This window comes from Phyllostomus hastatus, unplaced genomic scaffold (assembly GCF_019186645.2).
Source record: "Phyllostomus hastatus isolate PE091 unplaced genomic scaffold, TTU_PhHast_1.1 phas_contig_86, whole genome shotgun sequence".
Taxonomy (NCBI): Eukaryota; Metazoa; Chordata; class Mammalia; order Chiroptera; family Phyllostomidae; genus Phyllostomus; species Phyllostomus hastatus.
The window spans coordinates 63,151,969-63,165,963 of NW_025333977.1; the positions used below are offsets into that span (position 1 = coordinate 63,151,969).

General features: G+C 34.2%; 1 pseudogene; it reads right to left on the reverse strand.

Moving 5' to 3' along the window:
* Positions 1-1,438: 1,438 nt before the first annotated feature.
* LOC123827399 lies at positions 1,439-2,022 on the reverse strand (annotated as a pseudogene).
* Positions 2,023-13,995: the final 11,973 nt, after the last annotated feature.

The window sequence follows — 13,995 nt, forward strand, 5'->3', positions numbered from 1 at the left end:
GGAGAGTTGTTGGTTGAAACATTAAGTTAAATTTCACCATACCCAAGGCAAAAAATTTCTCTTTGCATTCCATTGACTTGTTTAATTTTAATATTTATCTAAGTAATGCTTACAAATGTTAACTAATCACAACTTCTAAAAAAGTTAATAAATACAAGGTAGGGCAAAAATAAGTTTACAGATGTTCGTATGGAAAATAAAATGATTAATAAAAATACAACAATATATGTATATACTTGCAACTATAAATCTACTTTGCCTAACCTTATATACTCAGAGCAAAATAGATGCATTTTTAAAATATAATGTTGAATAAAATAAAAGTCAAAATAAAACAAACAAGCCATAAAGCTCAATATAATTAAGGTTCATTAAAATAACATATCACAGTTAAAAAATCTTCTCCAAAGACATACTAAATTTGTTAACTTTATCCAATAAGACAAGTTTTATTCAAACATAAATCACCCATCTTAAAGAGGATAACTCTTCAAGGACGAGAATACAAATGAAGATAAGAAATGGAGGGATGGGAGAAAAAGGGAAAAAACTGTACTTGAACAAAGATTAAAATAAAAAAAATAAAAAGAAAGAATGGAGGGAAAAATAAACACGAGAGATGTGATTTGTACAGATTTGAAACGAAGTACAATGCCATTTGATTACTTGATTTAAAAAGTTGGAGATTTTGACTTCTATTATGCCCTTCTTACTCTCCAAAATTTTATTATGTAATTTAGTATTTAACTTATGTAATATGGTATATAATTTTAGTATATCTATCAATTACTTTTATACCTTTTTAATTATATACAGTACATAACACTATTCAGTTACTGGTTTTAGTCTGTTTCTATACCTCTTTACATAAAAGAATGAAAATGTTATTGCTTCCTTTTTTTCCACTTTCACTTTCTTGTACACTTGAAACATAATTTCATTAACCAATTTCACCCCAATAAAGTCAATAATTTTTTAAAAAAATTAAAAAAATACAGACTGACAGTGACCAGAGGGGAGAGAAGAGGGAATTTCAGGGGAGAATGGGAAGGGTTTACAGGAACAAATTTAAAGGACACATGGAAAAAAGCTAGGGGGAGGGTGGTAATGGGAGGGAAGTGGGGAGGGATGGGTGGGTGGGCTGGAATGGGAGTAAAAGGGAGAAAACTGTACTTGAACAATGATTAAAATAAAATTAAAAAAAATATTAAGTGCAAGAATTCCAAGTGGCAACAAGAGAAAAGGAAACCAAATGTTGAAAAAAGAGTGCAAAGTTGACATATCCCCAATGGAATAAAGGACATAAATATAGCATCTGCTCTATTATCATAATCTTCTAGCAGTGTCTCCATTTGCTGTAAGGACTGCAGCTCCTGGCTGTGAACAGATGAACTGCTGGAGGTGAAAAGGCAGCCAACCAGAAGGGACAGGTGTTGAACTAGACCACAGTCTCAGAAGCTCCTGAGCAGCATCTTCTATTATTGTAAATAACCCAGCCTGGGATTCCAACTACAATCCAGCATGTGAAGATCATAGGCATGGTGGAGGCGATGGGCGTGTTGGTTGCATCCTGGAAGAAGCTGTGGCTGGGGCCATGATTAGCTCAGCTGTTGTCTTCAGATTGTTCTTCCAGTGTACCAAGAATTTAACCTGTTTATTACAGTCTTTCATTGAAATAACTGAAAAACTTAGTCACTTCTTTGTCATTCTCCCATTTCTTTTTCATCTGTTAGCCTCCGTAATGATCCATTGCATACTTCCAACTCTCAAAATCAAAGATAAGAAACTCTGTCCCTCCAAACCAAACCGCCAGGACCCACTGGTGCTTCCATTGGCTTTATTCTGGCACGCCATCCTGACCTGCAGGGTGAGTCACTCTGTCTGTGTATTTCTCCAGTTTTATGTCAGGCAGCTGCTATTTGATCGATTCCCCCATATCCCTCAGTGCATTAAATTAATCTTTTCTTTCCAGACATTTGTGGCCTTTACCTCCTCTTTCAGGAGGTCCATACATATGACCATAACGCTTCCACAGTCATAAAAAAGGTAATTCTTTTCAACCACCTGATCTTAAACGTTTCACCAGGGTTGTTAGTAGTAATGTTTAAGCCATAGTGAAGACATTGAGCATCGCTGTGCGCCTAGAGACAGTCTGCTGCCCAGGAACAGCAGGGCAGCAACCAGACCAAGAGGCCAAGACTGAATGTGGAGTCCGAGCACTCCAAAGCTCGCAGCAGTCTGCAACAGGACTCTACTTGCACAGGAGGTGTGTCTATGCAGAGCTCCTGGAAAAAGTGTCCATGAGTGTTCCTCCCACCGCCTTTTTACATACTTCATTGTCACTGTGGTGACAAGGAGAGAGGTGGACAGTACCCCTCCGCACTGCGATGACCCCTCGGCTCCCTCTGTTCCTTCTGTGCTCCCACCCTTGCCCCATCGCCCATCACCCACTGCTGCACTGTACGGCCTCAGCCTCTCTCCCCTCTGGGTTGTAATGAGCAAGTGTGGCATTGGGGTGAGGTTGTTGAGGTTGTCTCAGCTCTGGCTGGTTCAAGCCCCCCTCTCCACTCCTCACCCACTTCTGTGTGTCTCCAGAGAGGTGAGGTAGACAGTATCTTTCACTTGTCTTTCTGAGTTTACCACTGTATCAAATATGCTATTTTTTTTTATTTTACTCAGTTAAAAATGTCTCCAAGGCCACCTTTTCTCTGACTTTCCAGTGAGCCAAACAGTCCCACGTAGGCTCTCTCCAGTTGCTTCTTCTATCTCAAGCCCTTCCTTGTTTCACTGTCCCCAGCTTTAATAAACACACTCTCAAAGTTTTTAAAAAATTATTACTATAATATATAGGAATATGAATATCCATGAAAATATTAATGTGCATCTAACTATTATGCTACAGCAAGCCCGTTTGTATTTTATGCATGTGTTTACTCTTAGAGTGGGAATTTAATATGCATGTTAATAATGCTATGTTTATTTAAATGTTCACTGCCATGTCAAATAATGTACTGGAATAATGCCATGATACTTGAGCCACTGAAAAAAGCATTCTTAGTTTAAAGTCAAATTGATTTTCTATTCTTATTCTACATCTTAAAATCACACCACATTTTAGTTTGTTTTGTATTTTGACTCAATCTTTTTTCATAGTATATTTTTTATCTGGATTTTTAAACTGTTTTTTCGTTTCTTGACTACTGTGTTATTATCACATCATGGAACTCAGCTTTTTCCCAAGAATTTTGTTCTTACTGCATTATAACTATATTATTAAGTATGATGCAAGTAATTGACAAAACTGATTGTGCCTATGTTTATACATGCAAAAAAATTCACCTGGAAAGTACTTTTGATGAGAATATAACTTTTCAGAGCTCTCTCAGTATTATTTTATACCTTCAATAATAAGCATTATATTAGCACTATCTTTACCTCTTCTCCTACTGTAAATACTGTAATACCCAGTTAGCAGCTGGCACTCCTTCTAAGACAGAATAAAAAATGTGAAGAGAAGACACCCATACTAAGTCCAGTTTTAATCAGTTTGAATACTGATTTTACTTTTCACAGTCCAAACATAGCAATGCAAAGAAGATTCTGTTAAAACCTTGAACTTCATCAATAGTCAATATAAACACTCTTGGAAGCGTCTTGCTTTAATAGACACACTGGATCTAAAAAAATAATTGTTTTCTATTTTTTCCACTGAAAATATTTTTTGAGAAAAATGAAGACAGGATAAAATAATAACAATGATAAGAAAAATAACCCAAATTTGATAACTCAGACAAAAGCTAAGTCCCCTTTAACTGCAAAGGAGTTAAAGATAAAATTTAAAACCAGTAATTTATATTATAAAAGATTGTCACTTCTATTATTATTATTTTTGTAATATTTTATTTATTTATTTTTAGAGAGAAGGGAAGGAAGGGAGAAAGAGAGGGAGAGAAACATCAATGTGTGGTTGCCTCTCACACCACACTGGGAACCTGTCCCTCAACCCAGACAGGTGCCCTGACTGGGAATCAAACCAGCAATCCTATGGTTCCCAGCACCTCAGTCCTATTGAAGCCAGTGCTCAAGCCACTGAGCCACACCAGCCAAGGCCTATTATTATTTTCTTAATTTTAAAATATTATTTTCTTATATGGATCCAAATACATTCCAGTTTTATCTTCTGTTGGAAGATATTTATACACCAAACAACTTTTAAACTAAACTGCATCTTTTTAGATTTTGAAACTGACCTCAAACACAAAATTGAATGTTTATATTTTGGCTTTAAACTTTCTATAACATTTTTATTTTATTTTTAACTTTTAAGTCAAAATAAACATTGAAAGCAAATAATTTTGTTAGTGAACCAATATATAACATTATACCACTCATAAATATATTCTCCCTTTCTGAGTGAAAATTATTATTTCAAAATGTGCTTACAATTAATCTGCTCTTTTGCATTGCAAACATTTAAAAGCACAGATTTTATAAAAATAACAGTAATTATATAAGATCATTATAAAAGTTTTGTTTTATTATTCTCTCTATAATACAGGTCATTCAAAGTAGCTCTCATTTAGTGTAAACCAATTAACATTTGCAATAGTTTTTGAGTAACAGGCAATACAATTAAAATACAAATTAAAATTGCTATGCTGAATATGCTGCACATATATTAATTGGGTTTAGAAGGTTGACCTTGATTGATAACACAGCCTAATTAACACCATTAGTTAGTCATAATTTGCATAGTATTTCATAGTGTCTTTACTAAAAAGATACTAATTTCATAGTATAATTAGGTTTTCGCTGGAAAATTACTAGTTTTGGTACAAATATTCTGAGAAAATTTCAACTTCATCTCAGCAAGTTATCTTCAGAATAATAACTCCAAGGTGACAATAAAAATTAGTAGTTACATTGTGTCAGAAAGCAGTTTCTAAAGTTCAAGCAGCAAAACACACATATTTCATGTTGCTCAGTGTGAGTCACTGAAGCTGTGCTGAGCCAATAGCGCCAGATGATTCTTTTCAGTCTTCATATATTGTGGTTACTTTTTAAAATGATGTGTTGTAATAGGTGGCTGATTATATGACCTAGAATGTATCATTACAATTATTTTTAAAGAATCAAACTGCATAGCTTTGTGTAAAAAAGAAAAATTCAGATTTCAAGTAAAAAATGGATTATGTATTAATCCATAAAAATTTTATACTTTAGCCCTCAAATAGGTTTTGGTATAACTATACAATTATATGTTTCGAACATCGGAATGAATCCATGTCTCATCCTGCCAGTCATTTTTCTTGTATTTTCCCCATAGGAGAACACAAGAGGTGAGATGGATGAGCTGCCACTCCGTCACAGAGGGGTGCCCATGAGATACAGACATTCCTGATGTAGCTCTTGGCATTAGCTCTAGGTTGGCATCAGAGTCTTCAAAGTTTCCTTAAATAACACTGATTAAGGTTTTACAATACAGTCTGTGATGATGCCAACCTCCAGTCTTGAATAGCTCTCTTTTGTAAAGTTTTGGATGCATTCTGAATGCAGTTTGATTTCTAGGCTTATTCAATTGCAGAAAAAAAAATACTTTTTTTGTTTGTTTTTTGTCATACACATTCTTGCTTTTTCCAAGTTAACCACCATCCTCCAACCTCAGGAGGTACAGTTAGATTAGGTAACAATCAAATCCAAAACAAATCTCTTAAAAAAATAAAAATCAATTTTTCACAGTTATTCAAAAATGCATAATAATTCGGAATTTGTCTACTGGGGAGTATCATTTTCTCAACCACAAATTCCCTCCCCCTTTCCCTCTCTCCTTGTTAGAGCACCCTTACCCTGTAACACTCTGAATAGCAGAGCAAGCTGTTAGCACCCTGCCTGAGGCACCTTTTCTGCATTCCTTTAGGACACTGACACTCTTAGTACTTCCTTCTAAACTGAAATTATGTTCAAAAGCTTGATGATTTGGTAAACATTTTAATTGTAAGCTGTAAAATGTCAAGTTCATTTTTAGTTTGGTGTTAACAATATTATTTTCCCAGCAAAGAGTACACTGAAATGATTATTTGAAAAGCACCTTGTGAAAAGGTTGGGCTATACATTCTCTCTCTCTCACATGAGCATCTTCCATAAGCAGCCAAATAATGAAGACATTTTACTCTTATTATAAGAGGTGAAGAAAACCGCAAGTCTGCCATATGCCTGGAAAAGATCAAGTAGTTCATCACTTACCTTAGAAATTGGGTTTGTATTTATGTGCTGCCTTTAGCTATTTCAATTCATATTACCAAGCATGTTCTTCCTTGCATACAGCAAGAACGCTGACACTAGAGATTTCACTCTTTCTCCATGTTATTATAAATAAATCCTTGTGCTGGCTATGATGGGAGATGGAGTCATCATCTTATTGAGAAAATTTTGATATTAGAACAGAAATTCTCAAAAGAGTGTCACACAAAGGGTATCCTGAAGATAGTGAAACAATTTGATTGGTATTTACATTATCAAAAGGGAGCCAAGATTTGTATGCAGTTACTTGGGAACAAGGCCAAGAGTCATTTAAAAATCTTGAGAGAGTCCCACAGAGAAGGCAAAAGTTATACCATGGATAAAGGGAAAATTTATTTTTTTAAATGGAGATAATCATAATCCCAAAAGGCTTGATATATTATTATAGAAACATTAAACTTAATTTGAATTTATTCAATTCCTAATATTTTCATTTGAACATTAATTCATAATAGAAACAGAAAAATCAATTCTAAGAGGCCTCAAACCTTATTATAACAAAACTTGCATTCTTAGATATTCATTTCTTTGCACAAGAAATATTGTCACCAACCCCTGATAGCAGCCATTTTACATAGTTTTCAATTCCATCTGGGCCACTTAATGGTGATGTTACTTGACTATTCATTAACTTCTTGGAGTTTCTGTTTTCTCATCCAGAAATTAGGTTAACAGATTTCTCACAGAGGTATTTTAGGAATCAAATAAAAATCAAATGTGAAAGCAAAGTGTCTAGCAGAATCCCATAAATATGGGTTCTTTCTTATTTAAAAAGTAAATATCCATTCAATGTATAACAAAAATTAACATGACATTTAAAATGTGAGGTGCATATATTGCATGGAAATATGAAAAGATCACCTTCTTATGCCATACACAAGAATGAATTAAAAATGGATCAGAGACTTAAATGTTAGGCTCAAAATGACAACAATCCTAAAAGAAAAGATAGGCAGTAAAATTTCAGACATATATTTATATAACTCTTCAAGCAAAAGAAACAAAGGAAAAAAAATGGGATTACATCAAACTAAAGAGTTTTGCACAGCAAAGAAATTATCAATAAAATAAAAAGACAATCCACTTAATGGGAGAACGTATTGGCTGATACATCTAATAAGAGGTTAATATCCAAAATTTTAAAGAACTAGTGAAACTTAACACCAAAAAAGAAATAATCCAATTAAAAAATGTGCAAAGTACATTTACACAATGGACTTCTCTGCAGCAGAAAGAAAGAAGGAGCTTCTGCCCTTTTGGCAGCATGGATGGAACTGGAAAGCATTATGCTAAACAAATAAGACAGGCGGTGAAAGACAAAAACCATATGATTTCATCTTTAACAGGAACCTAAACAACAAAACAAACAAACAAGCAAAATATAACCAAAGACACTGAAATAGAGAACAGGCTGACAGTATCCAGAGGGCGGGGGGCGGAATTTCAGGGGAGAAGGGGAAGGGTTTACATGGACAAGTATAAAGGACACACAGACAAAAACTAGAGGGGGTAGAAATGGGAGGGAGGTGGGAAGGGCTGGGTGGGTCAACTGGGATGGGAGTAAAAGATAGAAAACTGTACTTGAAGAACAATTAAAATAAAATTTTAAAAAATGTGTAAAGCATATGAATAGACAATTCCCCAAAGAGGACATACAAAAGGATAAGAGACATATGAAAAAGTGTTCAATGTTACTAATCATCAGAGAAATGCAAAATAAAACCACATTGAGATATCACATCACACCTGCCAGAATGACTACCATTAATAAAGCAACGAACAAGTGCCAGTGAGGATGTGGAGGAAGGAGAAACTTCTACATTGTTGGTGGGAATGCAGACTGAAACATCCACTGTGGAAAGCAGTATGGAGTTACTTCAAAAAATTAGAAATGGAACTGCAATGTGACCCAATGATTCTACTTCTGGGAATTTATTTGAAGAAACCCAAAACACTAATTTCAAAGAATATATGCACCCCTATGTTCATTGCAGCAGCATTATTTATAATAGTCATGCTCTGGAAGCAGCCCAAGTGTCCATCAGTAGATGAGTAGATAAAACATTCATGATACATTTAGGCAATGGAATACTACTCAGCCATAAAAAAGAAGAAAATTTTACCTTTTGCAACAGCATAGATGGACCTAGAGAATATTATACTAAGTAAAATAAGCCAGTTAGAGAAAGACAAATACCATATGATTTCACTCATATGTGGAATCTGATGGACAAACCAACTAACAAACAAAATATAGACAGACTCATACATAGCAGGCTGACAGCTCTGGGTGGGGGGAGCTGTGAGGGAGGATTGAACAAAAAAATTAAAAAGAGCTCATGAAGACAGATAACAGTGTGGTGACTGCAGGGTGGAGGGAAGGTGGAAAGAGGGGAGAGGATATAACGGGGATGAATGGTAATGGAAAAAATGCAGTTAAAAACCCCACAACTCAAAATAAAGATGTAAGAAATGACTTCTCTAAGCCTTCTTTAGACTATAATCTACAGAGAGGGAATTTATGTAGGAAGTTAGCTATCAGAATTTTAATAGTTATAAAAATACGTAAATGTTATGTAACTGGAACATTTTTTTTTCTTTTATAACATTGCAGTCTGTGCTTTCCGCGGAAATTGTTGTTCACCTACCAAAATATACACAGGGATATTTTTAATGATAAAAATTAAAATAAAATGTCAAGTGCATTGGTTTGCAAGTAGTTGTGTAAGTAACTTTACTTTTGTATTTTGTAATCATCATCAATCTTTTGAAATCTGAAAAATGTACTTTTATGACTCAAATACATTTTCTAAGTAACAGCAGATAAAATTTAATTTATGATGTAGTGTTAGAAGCTTTATATCTCTGTATTAAGTTATTTTGCATTTCTATTGCCAACAATTTCAGATTCTCAAATCTTTATCCCAAATATTGCCCTAACTGGGCCTCTGCAATTCATTTTGTATCACTATTATTAATATTATAAAGTTCAACAGTGATCTTGAAATACTCAATTCAAATATCTTTAAAGTCTTCTCAGATCCTATTAAATATATCTGAACATCCTTTCTTTTCAGCATTGCTCAAAAACTTATATCTCTCATTTCCCTAAATTCCTATACATGCACATCACATTTCAGCCAAATTAAGCAGATTTTCTTTCCTTAAACATGTCTTGAGTGTCTCTACATTCTTTAGCTTAAGCCAAACATTCTGTACACAGTCCCTACCTAAAACAACCTGGCTCCTTGCTTCTCATTTGTTTCTCGGAAATGTATGTATCTCTCATAATTTAGGTCAAGTATGATGTTTAGGGAAAGACTGCTTTCATGATTCATAAAAATGACTTGTTTTCTTCTCTGAATTTTCATGCCAGACTATATATACATTCACACACACAAACATTTCAAGACAATCACCATGTCTTGTCTTAGTTTTGGTTTATCTTTCCATATGCCTTTACTCTCTGTCTAGATTAAATTAGCCTAATATGTTGGATGTTTGTTTTCATAACTTTGTCACAATCTAGGTTAATAAAAGGAATGAATCTCCCAATCCTTCTTTTGGACAAGGTTACTTTGCTACAGGAATGAATATTTTTAAATGAGAAGGAATTGAGAAGTAGAATAAAGAAAAAATCTGGTAGCATAGATACTACTTGAGGCACTTGAAATGCTGGTGTTGGTAGAGAGAAGAGGTAGAGGGCAGGAAGAAGTTTATGAGCAAAAACAGCAGCCCACAATGAATGAAAGTATATGTAAGAGATATTATTTCAGGTTCTGGGTTTATGGTAACTGGATCTTTAAAAAAAATAGTGATACATAGATTATGTGGCCACTTTGAGAAAGAGGAAGAGCATTACTTACAAATGCAAACACTTGCCCACTAATCTCTCCATGCATTTTCTGAACTGTGCTCTGATAGCACGCTTCTCAGAAACACACAGATTTTCTCCATGACCCCCAAATCAATTGCACATTCTGTAGTTTATCATTCAAGATCTTATTTGATCTCTTGACTTTCTGGTACCTTTCAAAGTTCCTCTTGTCTACTCTCTGCAGATATTGAAGGCTCTAGCCAAACTAGGCTACTCCCATTTTCCACACATTACCTCGTCTTTCTACTGTCAACCTGTTTCTCACACTCTTTGCTCTGATTGGAATGAACTTATACCTACTACCTCTCTGTTTATATTGAACTTATGTTTTGAGACACACCTTTATATACACTTGTTTATGAGGATTTCTCAGATTCCTAATATTATATCACAGATAGGACATGATTTCTTTATCATACACTTTAATTTAATAATTTATAAAAATTATGATGTACTGTTTCGATACGTGTATACTTTTTAATATTCCTTATTAATTTATAAACTCCTGACATGAGGTATACATTTAAACATAATATACAATAAATGATCCAAAAATATTATTGGAATTTACACATGCATGAAAAGGACTGGTTTCATAGGTAAAGCCAGAAGTTAACAAAATGAAATCTAAAATTTTATGTGAAATAATAGAAATATGTAATTTAATTGAGAAGTTAGCAAGAAGTATGGTAATCTGGCGTTTGCAACAAAAGCATCAACTGGAAATTTCACAGAGCTAGGGAACTTTGAAGAAAATGGAGGCATAAGATAGAGACGTATTAAGAGAGCCATCTTAATCTAACATTTTTGCAATAAACAAAATAACCAAAGAAAACAACTGCATTAAAACCAAAAGCAACAAATTTCCTGGAAATGTCCGTTGCTAATTATTTTTGGTTCCCAGAGAAACCTTTAGCAAGAGTAGGTAACTAAAATTGTTGATGGTTACCTAACTTGAATTCTTCAAGAAAAGGACTATGCTATATTTTTTCTTGTTAAAACCTTATTCCTTATCCCTTGGGTTATCTATGATTCTTCTACCAAACCCCAGTTTGGCTATTCTGTTCTAAAAAGGAAATACATACAGAAAATAAACAAGAAAAAAATATATATTATTCTTCTTGTCAAAAAAAGAAAGAAAAATAGACCAGATTATTGTTAAGATTACAATTAAAAACACAATTAGAATTCAAAAAGCAATTAGAAAGTAACCTAAAAAAACCCAGAAGAAATAACAATAGTCATTTTTATGTGACATTTCTGTTTGAAAATTCTGGTTTCTTCAGTTAGGTTAGATATTGCATTTAACATTTCAAATACAGATTTAATCCACCTTTCAGTTATTAGTTTATATTTTGATTATTTTCATAGTCCATTTTATATATGGTATGTAATTTGGAATAATCTCAATAAATAATAGAATATTCTACCATAATCTCTAGTCTTTAGCAGAGATTACTACATCAAACAATGATTTTATAAATTAAAGATGGTAATGAGAAGAGGACAATTAAACATCATAAAAATGTCAAGGTGATTTCCAAGTCATTCAAATTACAAAATAAAAATTTCTATTTTAAACTAAATTGCTTTAACCTTTAACTTCAATGTATGAAGAATACTTTCAGAAATTATGTATGATACAAAAGACATAATAATCATGCATAAGCCTGCATTGATTGCAACGTGCAATGTAAAACTATATATAGCAGAGAAACAAGACAAATGCATTGTATGATCTTGTTTCAACTAGTAACTCATTGTATACATTGGGAGACACCAGTGCTCCCTCATCTCTGTACAATACTTGGTGAAAGAAGAATAACTCGACCTTTCCATGGACTGCTCAGCTACAAAACTGTGTTCATTCTGCTGAAATGCTATAATTAGAACTTGCTGGAAGCAAAATTACAGTGATAAATAATTATATTTTCTCTACTAACAGCACATGTGGGAATACAATAGAGATAAACACAATGAGAGAGAGAGAGACAGAGCACTCTTTCTGTCTAACATTGTTGATAAAAGCTGCACCAGAGACAGGCAATAAACTTAGTATGCAAGTAGTAGCTCAGTCCCGTGAACCCAGAGCTCCCCGTTTGTCAGTGTAGAGAAAGAAAGAGTCCCTGTCATTCTTAAGAAATCAATGACAGTGCCATGTTAAATGCTCCTTCATGGGTTATTACAGGTCAGTCTAAGAATCTCTTTTAACCTCATTCTCTGTCACTTTGCAATTTGCTCTACCAGTTTTTACTGTTCCTTATTGGCACTTCATGATTAAACAAACACCTGAACTGCCAGATAAATGCAGGTGGATTAGCAGTGCAAATACAGAAAACAATATGACCTACAAATGAGATAGAAGGTGTATTATGCAGAATGGGCTTTTCCATAAAAAATAGACAGACGTTAAGTTGACAGTTGTAGAAAATTTTTCATTTGCCCAGATTGCTCAAAGGAACAGTATTATGGATATATAAGCTAATTTGTTTTTTTAAGGAATGTGATGTCTGTTCACACAAGAACTCCTTCTATACAAGAATACCTTAAACACAGGAACAGTCCCTGGATTTTCCTAGATCTGTCGAATGTTCCATCTCATCCTCAATCTGGGCACTCCAGTATGAATAACTCTCTTTTCTGAGGGTTTGCAGCATCCAGCTGGGTCATTTGATTAGGAGACTGGGTCTGACAACAATCAAAGATTTGCAGGAACAAAACAGATTAGACCTTGAGCCTTGCATGAAAAATTTAGGTCATTCATACTAGAGTAAGGCTTATGCCACCTCTCACCTATCTTGAATACTATCATTATTACCAGTAAACAATTACTTCTAATATCCCTTAGGGGCACAGATACTGAATTGATTTACTTGAGTGTTACTGAAGTTCTAATCTGATTGTTTCGATTTTCTCAGTGGTGTAAGAAGTGTGGTCATCAACTGAAAGTGAAGTTGTGGAAAAAGTATTGGTAGCTGCAGAAGGAAGAAAGGTATGGGATCTAAGGCAGTGAAAGTGTGGAAGGACTGGAAGACGAGGTTTCATTGCTCTGCAGCATTGGGAGCCAATTTGCAGGTCTGGGTCATGATTTCAAGGGTATCACTTTGGTGAGACCTTTTTCTTCTGATTTATTCACCTGCATGGTTGCAAATGTGGAACTGACAAAAAGTTGGATATGGGGGGAGTTAGGGTTATATTCTACAATTTATTCTGGAGTATCTTCAAGGATAATACAACACAGAGGATATAACATTATTTGTAACTTAAACTGTGTATTCTACCACTATGCTTTCTAGGCTTCCTTGTTTCTTATCAAAATTGAAAATCTCAGAGATCTGAAACTGAATATGTCAAACCCAAGATGAGCCTGTCTAAAATAGATCCCCCCATCTCTCTCTCTGCTTTCTTTCCTTCCTCCCTCCCTCCCACCTTTTCTTCACACAACAAAATTCACAATTTTAAAACAAGCGATTCCTTTGTTCTTTGTTATTCTGCTTCTTTGAAAATATATGTCCAAAATGTCAGGGAATATGAACCATTTTCTTGCTTACCATTTTACTCTCAATGCCCAACTTTGCTTGGCACATGGTAAACAGTTGCTATGTTTTTAAGAAATGAAAAAGTGAATGATGAGTGGATAAAACATCTGGGGGACATTTACACAATGGAATACTACTCAGACAAAATAAAGAAGAAAAATTTACCTTTGCAACAGCATGGATAAAACTGGAGAACATTATGCTAAGTTAAATAAGTCAGTCAGAGAAAGACAAATACTGTATGATTTCACTCATATGTAGAACCTAATGAACAAATTT